The sequence below is a fragment of the Onychomys torridus genome, chromosome 5, assembly GCF_903995425.1.
Source record: "Onychomys torridus chromosome 5, mOncTor1.1, whole genome shotgun sequence".
Lineage (NCBI taxonomy): Eukaryota > Metazoa > Chordata > Mammalia > Rodentia > Cricetidae > Onychomys > Onychomys torridus.
In genome coordinates, this window is record NC_050447.1 from 51,196,837 (window position 1) to 51,209,179 (window position 12,343).

The window sequence follows — 12,343 nt, forward strand, 5'->3', positions numbered from 1 at the left end:
TAGAGATATTCGTTCACCTATTCGCCGTGTGTTGATGGACATCAGGGCTGTTTCCAGCTCTGTTGAGACAGAATTCATATAGTGGGCAGGGGATGTAGCTGGTTGGAAGAGTGCTTGCCTAGCATTCATGAACCCTAGATTCAGTCTCTGGCATTGTACATGCATGGTGATACATGCCTATAATCCCAGCACTCAGGAGGTAGAAAAGAATAAAGAAGTCAAGGTCATCAGTTATATAGTGAATTTGAGGTCAGCCTGGGCTAAAAGAGACCCTGTCTCAAAAGGGGTGGAGAACTGAAGAGATGCGTCAGCAGTTAACTTTAAGAGGACCTGGATTCAGTTATTCAGTTCCCAGCACCCGCAAGGTGGCTCACAACTATCTGTCACTACAGTTCCAGGGGTTTTAAAGGTTAGGACATTCTTCTGGCCACCAAAGGTACTTGCACCCATATGGTACAAATACATACATTCAGGCAAAACATTTACACACATAAATTAAAAATAAATTTAAAAGATTTTTTTTTTTTTTTTTTTTTTTTTGGTTTTTCGAGACAGAGTTTCTCTATGTAGCTTTGCGCCTTTCCTGGAACTCACTTGGTAGCCCAGGCTGGCCTCAAACTCACAGAGATCCACCTGGCTCTGCCTCCCGAGTGTTGGGATTGAAGGCGTACACCACCACCGCCCGGCAAAAGATTTTTTAAAAAGTTGTAATCCATATAACTTTCATTATGGAATAAATATTTGTATCACACCTCCAAATTCATATGCTGAAATCCTAATCCCCAATATGATGGTAGCAGGAGGTGGGCCTTTGGGAAGAAGTAAAGATAAAGCCTCCTTGTGTTACCTGTGAATGGGATTTGTGTATTTATTTGTTTGTTTGTCTATTCTCTATCTTTATTTAGTTTTTTTGAGACAGGGTCTCCCTATGTAGCTTCAAAACTCAAACTCCTCCTACTCAGCCTAGGAAGTGCTAGGATTACAGGTGTGCACAATCAAGTCAGATATTAGTGCCCTTTTAAGACACACAAGACCTGCTATTCCCCATGATGATAATACATTGGGAAGTGGTTACTTGTAAACCAAGAAATGTCTTCTAGATCTTCTAGATCACCAAGATCTTGATGTTCTCAGTCTTCAGAACTATAAACAACAGCTGGGTGTGATGTTACAAACCTGTAGTCTTAGCACATAGGAGACAGAGGCAGGAGGGTCGCAGTTCAAGATCATCCTGAGCTGCAAAGGAAATTTGAGGCCAGCCTGGGCTACAAAAGACCCTGTGTCAAAATAGGGGATAGAGAGATGACTTAGCAGTCAAGAGCACTTGTTCTTGGAGAGGACCAGGGTTTTAACTCTTTGCACTACATGGTGGCTCACAGCAATCTGTAACTTCAGTTCTGGGGTATCTGACACCCTCTTCTGGCATCTGAGGGCACCAGGCATTCATGTGGAGCACGTACACACACAGGTAAAACACTCATTCATATAATGAAATAAATGAACCTTTCAAAATGGTTAAGTACATTTTATATATACGTGTATATATGAAAATGTCATAATGAAGCCATCATTATGTATAGTTAACATATGTGATAGAAACACAAAGAAAAGAACAATTGAAAATAACACACTACTTTGCTATGGCAGGTTGTTATAGCCACTCAAGGTCATCAAGACAGAAGTCTTGGTGCTGAAAGTGTTTCTACGGGAACAATATTTAAAGAGTGAGTTTTCTGAATTCCTATGGTACTTCTGCAAATCGTCTCCTATCTAATTATTTTCTGTTATAGAGTACCAATAGTCTGTAGCAGTGGTTCCCAACCTTCCTAATGTTTCGATCCTTTAATACAGTTCTTCATGTTGTGGTGAGCCCTAACCATAAAATTATTTCATTGCAAGCCAGGAAGTAATGGTGCACACCTTTAATCACAGAACTCGGGAGGAAGAAGCAGGTGGATCTCTGTGAGTTCGAGGCCAGTCTAGTCTACAGAGTTAGTTCCAGGACTGCCTAGGCTACGTAGAGAAACCCTATCTCAAAAAATAACAACAACAACAACAACAACAAAATATTTCATTGCTACTTCATAACTGTAATTTTGCTACTGTTATAAATTGTAATGTAAATATATATGTTGAGACCCACAGGTTAAGAACCATTGGTTGCCAGGCGGTGGTAGCACATGCCTTATAATCCCACCCAGTACTTGGAAGGCAAAGGCAGGCAAATCTCAGTGAGTTCAAGACCAGTCTGGTTTACAAAGAGAGTTCTAGGACAGGCAGAGCTGTTACACTGAGAAACCCTGTCTCAAAAAACCAAAAAAAAAAAAAAAAAAAGCCAGGCGATGGTGGCGCACGCCTTTAATCCCAGCACTCGGGAGGCAGAGGCAGGCGGATCTCTGTGAGTTCAAGGCCAGCCTGGGCTACAGAATGAGTTCCAGGCCAGGCTTCAAAGCTACACAGAGAAACCCTGTCTCAAAAAAACAAACAAAAACAAAAAACAAAAAAACAAACAAAAAAGAATCACTGGTCTGAAATGTCCACACTGACTACTACTAACAGGTCATTGTAATTCATAAGGAACTCAGTGACTGTGTATATGATACAATATAATGCTGAAAAACTAGTGATTGTAATGTGATAAGCCAATGTTGCTGGACAAAGTGGTGCAAGAAAAGAATGAGCTCAGAGATCTGAATTTCTAGCTTAAAGAAATACATGTTGGAACTAGGCATGATGGCACATGCCTTTAATTTCAGCACTCAGGAAGCAAAAGCAGGTGGATCTTTGTGAGTTTGAGGCCAGCCTGGTCTACATAGCAAGTTCTAGGACAGCCAGAACTACATAGAGAGACCTTACCTCAAAAAAGCAAACAACAGGGCTGGAGAGATGGCTCAGAGGTTAAGAGCACTGGCTGCTCTTACAGAGGTCCTGAGTTCAATTCCCAGCAACCACATAGTGGCTCACAACCATTTATAATGAGATCTGGTGCCCTCTTCTGACATGCAGGCAGAATGCTGTATACATAATCAATAAATCTTAAAAATAAACAAACACCACCACCACTCCAAAAAAAAAAAGCAAACAACAAGAAGAAAGGAAGGAAGAAAGAAAGGGAAGGAAAGAAAGAAGAAGAAAGAAATTGGGAGCCATGGAGATGGTGTAGTGGCTAAAAAGGTGTATCCTTCAACTTCCGTACCCAGTTCTATGACACACAGGTTCACAAGCACACTCACACTAATTAATTAAATATACTTTAAAAATATTTATTCGATCCTCAGCTCCAATATATATATATATTTATTGCCGAGTGGTGGTGGCATATGTCTTTAATCCCAGCACTCAGGAGGCAGAGCCAGGCGGAGCTCTGTGAGTTCGAGGCCAGCCTGGGCTACCAAGTGAGTTCCAGGGAAGGCACAAAGCTACACAGAGAAACCCTGTCTTGAAAAACAAAAACAAAACAAAATTATTATTATATATACAGTGTCCTACCTGCGTGTATGCCTGCACACCAGAAGAGGGCACCAGATCGCATTATAGATGATTGTGAACCACTATGTGCTTGCTGAATTGAACTCAGGACCTCTGGAAGAGCAGCCAGCACTCTTAACCTCTGAGCCATCTTTCCAGCCCTAAACTACTAAATATTAAAAGAGACAGAATCTGAGGAGCTCCAGGTACTGATTGGCCTGGGAAGGACAGGCAAGTATGGGAGAATGGTGTGGACATGGGTCGTCGTAAAGGGATCCCTGACTGGGGCCTCAGACCCTTCATCACAGAAGGACGAAATCATAATATCAGAATCTGGGCCATTTTGTAACTCATGCTTGTTCAAGAGCAATGTCTCAAGGGCAACTAACTGACTATGTTCCTGGACACCATAACACCTGTGACCTTGGACAAGTAATCAGACCTCTTGAACTTTGTCTTTCAGACATAATAGCAGGTGTGCAAGGGATTAAGAATCTTCTCAGGCAAGCGTTTTTTGTGGCAGCAAATAATTAGGAACATCCTAAGTGGGCCCAGAAAAGTGATACAGAACTTTAATCATTCAGGAGGCTGAGGCAGGGGGATCATAGCAAGTCTAAGTCTAGCCTAAGCTACAGAGTGAGACCTTGTTCCAGAAAACAAGCAAAACAAGCAAAATCCCAACACAAAATCCTAAATGGAAGGGCCCCCGAGAAGAGGGAGATTGTCTCTTGGCGATCAGCTCCTTGATGGTCCTCCACTGTACTGGGGAAGTTTCTTTTCTCATTCTGTTGGTCATCTTGCTTCTACTAAGGCAATAATGAACATGTACCTACCAGTGTCTGTGTGGATCTGCACATGTGGCTTTTTGTTTTGTTTTGTTTTTGTTTTTTTTGAGACACAGTTTCTCTGTGTAGCCCTGCTGTCCTAGAACTCATTCTGTAGACCAGACTGGCCTGGTGCCTCCTGAGTGCTGGGATTAAAGGTGTGTGCCACCACTGCCAGGCTCTGTGCACATATGTATGTACATTGTATTTTCACAGCTAAAATGCTTACTACAGAGAATAAGGAAAGCTTGCCATCCTAATATGGCTCAGTGTCCAAGAGCTAACTTGCAAAGTTCAACTGGCAGACTAAGGCTCCTGCCCCCTAGAAGGGAAATACTGTGTACATTTCTTTTAGGAGGACATCTCAAGGATGCCCACAGTCCAGCACAAAGGCCCCTCCTCGCTGTCTCCTCTTCTTTCTTCCTGGCCCTCATGCCTTCTCTTCTCACCCCTCCTCCCCAGTAAAAGAACACAGGGCAGAAACGGGGCTAGGAGAGGTCTGGGAGGAAAGGCAGGTGGTGGGGTGGAGCCAGCATCTATGAGGCTTGGGAGCTGCCCGGCTAGGAGGGCCTTTCTGGGACAACCCTGTATATTGCTGCGGTGAGTGGGCTGGGGGTCAGAGGGTCGGAGGGACTCAGCGGGCACTGTCTTGGAGAGTTATGTCTGGAGTCAAGAGTTGTCCCTGTCAGAAGGGCACTGTTGGAGCCGGGGAACAAGAGTGCAGGGAAGGCTTTCCCACTGGTTATGGGGGTGAGAGAGCTGTCTCAGCCATGGCCTCTTAGAGTCTGGTTGTCTTTCCAGCCATGAATCCTCTTCTCGGCCTTTCAGCTCCAGCTTCTCCCTCTTTGTCTTCTCTTTTTTCTTTCCTTGAGACTCTTTAACCTGTCCCTTTATTCCCAAAACCTTCCTGGGAACAGGGTGAGGGCAAGGTGCAATTCTTTCTCCTGTTCTGGAACTTTCCACATGGTTATCTCCCTTCTTACCCAACGGAAGGCAAACCTTTGTCTTGCCACTACAGTTTCTGTATAAGGAGATGTTTGTGGGATGCAAGGATATTTGAGAGGAAATCAAAGCACTCTCAGCTTTAGCAGCCGTGGACTGGGGCTGTGTTCCTTCTCTCTGAGCCCGGAATGTTCTGTCCCCCTGGCGACAGCAGTTCCGACACAAGCAGCATTGGACACACTCAGGGGACATTCTCTGGATGAAATGCAGAGGCATGTCCTCTGCTGTCTTCTTCAGTATTCCAGCCTAAAGATGCTCGCATCTATCTGGGCTGCTTCTGGTCCAGACTGGATCTCTGGGTACCTCTGTCTGCTCCTGACCTCCAGTCTTCTCAGACACACTCATTTAAGGCAGGCCAGCCAGCGCTGCATGGTGAAGCCCTATCTCAACAACCGCAAGAGAACTCTAACATAGTCACAACCATGCAGGCTGAGGGTCGGAGCTCAGGGGAGCAGTGAGTGCCTAGCCTGTGGAGGGCCCTGGAATGAAAACACAGCATGATTGCATTGCCAGCAACCCTTAGATTATTCTTAGGTTTGATTTGAATTTCTTTGCTTTTTTTTTTTTTTTTTTTTTTTTTTGTTCCTTGAGACAGTCTCTAGTGGAATTTGCTCTGTAGACCAGGCTGTCTTGAACTCACAGAGATCTGCTTGTCTCTGCCTCTGGAGTGCTGGGATTAAATTTTCTCTTAAATCCTTTTTCTCCCTAAGCAGCCAAATTATTTTTCCTGTGGTCATTTAACCCCCTCTTTTCTTTAGACGCTAAAGGGAAGGTGGAGGCCTGGTTCCATAGTATCCCAAAATATTTATTTCTAGAAAGAAAGTCACAGGTCCAAACTGGGTCTTGGGTCAGATCCTGCTGAGGTACCATAGCTACATGACTTCATGTAGTAGAGAAACTTCAGTGTAAAGCATGTTAGGGCATTTCCCTAGAGATGGAATGAATTGCCCCCTGAGATGGGATGAATTGCCCCCTGAGATGGGATGAATTGTCCCCTTAGATGGGATGAATTGCCCCCTGAGATGGGATGAATTGCCCCCTGAGGTGGGATGAACGGCTGCTCATTGGGGTTAGACACCCATGGCTTGGCCTCCTAGTCAGGAAAGGCACCAGGACATTTCCCTAACCTTCAGATCCACCCTGTCATGCTTTCTCTGGGCCTCATGAGGTCTCCTCTCCATAAAGGAAGCATCTCCCACTGAGGGATTTGGTGTCCTAGGTCAGTGACAGCTCTGAGGACTAAGGACAGGAATGGCGTAGGAGGTTCCTGAGTGCAGGTGAGCATGCTAGATGGATGCTACCGCAGTACCCACAGGGAAGCAGAAGATGTAATGGTGCCCCTTCTAAGAGGTGGGTTTCAGTTTGGTATGAATCAGGTGGAGGGTGGGCTTTTCCTATTGGGTCCCCTTCTACCTCACACAGTCCTGAGAGTTTCAGAAGATCCACCACAGTGGCCCAGGCAAGAGTTTAGAGCCCACGTGATGCTGTGCCAGAGTATGAATCGCGGCTCCTATTCCTATGGCTCTGCGATTTCCTTCCTGGGTTTGCAGAGTTAGGAGAAAAGCTGTAAATTAACAAGTGGGGCCTTGGAGAGAGGGGGCCATGGGCAGCAGTGACGGCACCAAGCACTGGGCAGTCCTGTCAGGTCCTCAGGGTTTGTAAACCAAGCCCACCATGAACAAGGAGGAACAACTTTCCTGGGTCACGGGACCCCCAGGTTTACATTTGTCGTTATCCCCCAAGACTGTCAGTCCCCAGGAGGAAAGCAGGTGGGGACACAGCCAGCAGAGGGCAGCAGCTGCAGTGGCCTGACAGATGATGTGTGTAGTGACAGGAACACCAGCTCTGTGGGTAGGCCTGTCTCCTTGTCTGGAGCATGAGCAGCTTTGCAGGGCACTTCCCTGAGACAGGCTTGAGTGCCTGGCCTTGCTCCCGAGTGTTCTCCGGCCTCAGGTTCTCAGACAGGATGAGGAGTGATGGAATGCAGTGTCTCTGTCAACCTAGTGTTCCCTCCTCCCCATTCCCCAGTCCAGGACCTTGCAGCCCACACAGGAGCTCTCCTCTCTTCTGTTCTCTGCCCAGCCTCTGACTTTGCTTTTCCGGCATGCAGTGTGGGAGGCTGGGCTTCTGAGGTCACGATCAAGGATTTATCAAGAGATTTGCTGAGGAAGCAGCGAAGATGTCAACAAGACAGGCTGGCCTTGAACCCACCCCACCCAGGGAGGAAGCTTAGAGCAGATTTCACCACAATAATCTTTAACAATAACCAATAGGACCTACCTAGACTCATGGTAAGGCACGTGGACTTCAAACTCACCTGCAGATGTTGCGTGCACTTAGATGCCCTGTGAACTTCCTAACAATAGGAAGCACCTGCACCGGAACCTGGCTCAGAAACTGAAAAAAAAAAAAAAAAGAAAGAAAGAAAGAAAGAAAAAAGAAAAAAGAAAAAAAACAAAAAGAAAAAGAAAAAGAAAAGCCAGAAGTCGTCACTAGGAATAGCATAGAGTCACAGAGATGGCCCATCCTGGGGACAAACCACCCTTCTCCCCTCCCACCAGCTGCTCCATCTGCCTCAAAACCAACTGGAACTCCCAGGCATGGCCATGGATCCTAGGCAAACATGGAGGTCAAGTGTCAAAGCAACAATGGAGCCAGGATGGCTGAACAGGCATCGGAAAGACTGAGTCTGCACTTCACTCCTTGACCCCCCATAATTCACTCTTGGCAGAACATACCAGAATGAATAAACTAGACCTCTGAGGTCATGGACCTCTCCCTAGGGGGAGGACCAGACAATAAGCCAACCCTGAGCAATGTGCAGCTGCTAGAAGCTGGGGAGGAATCATGAAAAAGTGCTGCGAGGCTGGCCACAAAGGAAGCGTGCAGAGGCCCTGGGCTTCTGAACAGGACATCTAGGTAGATGCGAATGTCCTGTGGCCTTGAGCATACCTGGAGAGTTAGAATGCGCTAGATAGATAGGGTGGCTCAGAGAGAGAGTAGGGTGAAGCTAGGGTCATATCATATGTCATGGAAGGTCCCCTAAAGGTCTTCTCTGTAGGGATGGGACCTCCGAGGGTTCTGAGTGGTCTTTAAGCTAGGGTAAAAGACATTGTACCACAGTATTGAGAACACAGAGAGAGGCTGATCAGATATCAGTGGGGCATGCAGGAGATGAGACATGAGAGCAGGCTCCTCTGATTGGGTTTACTGAAGGATGCAAGTATGAGACAATGTCCCCAGAGAAAAAGAGCCAAGAGAAAGTGTGGGTAGTGTGTAGAGATTCATTAGTAAGACTTGGTTCCACAGCTAGCAGGCAGGAGGCCAGAAAGCTGGGGTACAAGCTCCAGCTGATGCTAAAGTCAGGTGAATACAGTCCTACTTGGATAGCAGGTGGGGGAGCATGCTTGTACTTGGGAACCTTATGTTCCATTCAGGCCCCTAATGGTGCCCTTGAGACCCACCTACCTTGGAAGCATCTGCTTTGTGATTGTGAGTTTCATCTAGAAATACCTTTAGACACTCCAAGAAAAAGTGACCTGCTCTGGAATCCCGAGGGTCAGTCACTCTGACATAAAGTTAACCATCCCACAGTGAGGAGACACTTTAGAGATCCTGAAGGTCTGCTGGAGCTTGCAGGAAGAAGGAAGGCCATGACGATACAAGATGGGGAGATGTGTTGAACTGAAATGCTCTACATTTCCAGCCAGAGGTGCTCAAGAAGCAGCTGGGTCTGGGAACCGGGGCTAGGTTCTGGGGGATTCTAGAGAATGGGGCAGTCGTAAGAGCAGAGATGGACTCTGAGACAGGCAAGATCACCCAGGCAGCTAAAGGACCTACACCCCATCTGTTAGGGGGAGCAGCAGATGGGAGAGATGGGTCACAGGACACAGTCTCAGAGGAGGGATATGGCAGAGTTTGTCGGTAAAGTATTATAGAGTCAGCCAGTGGAGACCCTAGCTAATCTGCCCCTGTGGGAGGGACAGAAAGGCTCTTAGCAGATTCATAGACACTTGGGAATATGGCTAGAAAAGCTCAAGGTCAAGAGCTGGTGCAGGAGGTCTCCAGTGAGCATCACATAGTTCTCAGACCCCTTGGCACATACTGTGTGGAGAGTGTCGGGTCCTGCTGGAAGGGTCCTGGTGGGTGCCGAACTGCTGACCCTGGGGCCACTTGCAAGCCTGAAGCACAGGGACCCCTGAGGACTGAAGATCACCTGAAGCTTGTAATCCAAGTGGTGCCCAAGGACAGCTAGGAGAATGGCCAGGCTGAAAACCGGCAGGACAGTGATGGTTTTACCAAGGCAGCATAGCCCATAGAGCGGTGGAACCCAAAGGGCTGAGACATCTCCAGGAGGTGAGGGTAAGATTTGCACTCAAGGCAAAAATCTTGGGAAGCAAAGGCCATTGTAAGCAATGGTCAGCTCTGACCATTGTCTACCCAGCTAGAGTGAGGAACTGAGGGGTGGGTAGAAGGGCCCTGGAGAAGGTCTGTAGGAGGCCTCTCCTTAGCTGGGTTGGGGACAACTGTCTGTTGTTTTGTCATGACAGGGTGTGGTAGAAAGGGAACAGGCGGCTAGATTCATACAGGGATCCCCTAGGAATCGGTCTGGGAAGAACTAAGGAAGGGAGCCTGAAGACATAGATCCAAGTTGGTGGAGAGTCGAAGAAGAGGGGGAAGAGTCAAGACAGAGCCCAGCCCTCTCTCCTCGAGGTTTGGGTTCCGAGCACATGGAGGGGAAAGAGGTGTTCTTCCTCACATGCACAAAGCTCCCTCAGCGTGTAGACCTTGCTCAGTTAGCATGCGCACTTACACTGAACACACTTCTAGAGACAGAGGCAATGTCTATCTTAGAGGCTTCAGGCTGTCTGGTCAACAGCAGGAAGTTGCACTGTCTGCAGTGCTGAAGACAGACAAGGAGGCCACCTTGGTGCTCTGCCCAGGCAGTTGCCTCAAGCTGGGGCAGATAATACACATGCATCAGACTTGCTTGTAAAAACGTTATCAAAGGTAAAACTTAAGACCCTCAAGTTGACGACAGGGTTTTAAGGCAGCTCTGGGATGCTTCTCAATACTCCTGAGAACTGCTGTAACCATCCCATAGGCCTTGTGGGCCTTCCTCCAGATGCCCCACTCAAGCAGGTGGTTACCCCTCTGCAGCCTCATCCCCAGAGGAGCTGGAGTTCTTGTACTGGTCCTGAGGCCATTTGCTGGTGGCCATTTATGAGGTGCTCCTGCTAAGGTGTTTTCTCTCCAAGGACTTTCAGAAAGGTTAGTGAGCTTCCCAGGGGACCATCAGGAGTAGGAGGCCAAGTGCCATCATCCTTTCCTAGCCCCCTCCGCCTGTGTCTGCCCAGCCTCTGTGCAAGGAGACAGACACCACCTCCCAAGTAGAAGTAGGGTACTTGAGGGCTTCACCTGACAGCACCTAAATGAACTAAGGACTCAGGAGGCATCTTGGGACCCTGGGTATCCAGAGTCAGCAGGGACCCCAAAGCTATCTAAATGTGGGCTAGATCCATTTGCCAGGCCCTTATCCAGAGCCCTCACCTCCTCCAGGACAAGGGCTCTCCCCAGCCTCTTCTCCCTGATCCTGATCCTGGCCCACCCCTGTACCCACACGAGTGGGATCTCTGCACTGGGTGGCTAAGGTAGAGTTAATTAGCTCCAGAGGGAGAGCAGGATATGGTTTGTCCCTGTCTGCCTGTCTGTGTCCCACCCCTCTCCAGACCCCTTCACCTAGGATGGGGAGGTCCCCAGTCTGCATCTCAGGCTCCTCCGCTGTGCCTGTCCCCTTCTGAGACCTGGGGTCTGAATAGCAACTCTGGCCAACCAGGTTGTCCTCATCTACATACAGGATGACTGGAGCTCTGGGAGGGAACAGCTCACATGCCATTACACAGCCAGGCTAGGGGGTGGCCCAGAGCAGGAATAGGGAGCCCTGTGTGTTCCTACTATACCCCCGCCCCCACCTGTGGAGTCGGTGAGTGGCCTGGCCTTTCCTCCCATCTTCCAGGGCCCACCAGGGAGGCCCTTCTCCCTGTCACCACAGAATTTTGAAGCCACTCCGAAGCCTAGCCTCTGGCTCACCACAAGTCACCGGACCCTCCCACAGTTTCGAAAGGCCTGTAGTTCTGCCAGAACATTCCAATCTGAGCTTGCTTTCTGGTTCTCCTTATGGCGAGGATGGAGAAAATTCAGCCCTGCTTGTTTGAATAAAGGATCCATGGGCCCCCAGGACTGGCCCGAGTGCTGCTAGTTCATTCCTAGGTTGGGGAAGTAACTCTCCCAACCAGGAAGCACAGGTCATTCGTACTGCAGTAATAAGCGGCAGGATAAGGGGTCAGAAAGTGGAAGAAACATGTGGCCCCAAATCCCAAGGCTACCTCAGTACATTGAGCTCAGCAAAATGAAGCTAAGAGCATGCACACACTCTGAAGCCCACAGCCCAGACGCCTCCTCTGGCTTCTTAACTCAGTTAACCTGAATCCTAACTTAGTTAACCTGGTGCATAGCTCAGATAACTTGATGCTGATGCCACAACCTCTGAGGTGGAGAGCCCAAGTTACTGCCTGTGGCCCCAAGGGCTTGTCACCCTACAGATTTTTGACCCAGAGACCGGGATCCCACCGGATGTTCTTCATTACTGAGGGCTTGCGTGCCTTTCAGAGACAAGGAACAGCTGACATGTGTGAGGCATTAGCCCTGTCTGCTCTCCTTGGCACATCGTGGAGCCCCGGGGAGTTTCCCTTTTAAAGAGGTGGCCCTTCAAAGCTGGAGAACTCGGAGCAGGCTGGCTGTCTCTCTGGGTTTCGGCCACAGGACTGAAGCTACATTTGTACCCCCTGCCTGACCTACGTGTGCTCGTGGTGAGTGTTGGGGTGCTGGGAAGTAGACCTGGGTAGAGGCCAAGCAATAATGAGGTACAGAAAGTCTTTTCCATTTCTGGGTAGAAAACATCCCAAGAGCAGGGGAAACTTACAGATAGATAGTGCGCAGTGTCTGTATGTCCGGTGAACGACATCATGCAACACCTTGAAGGGGGAGGG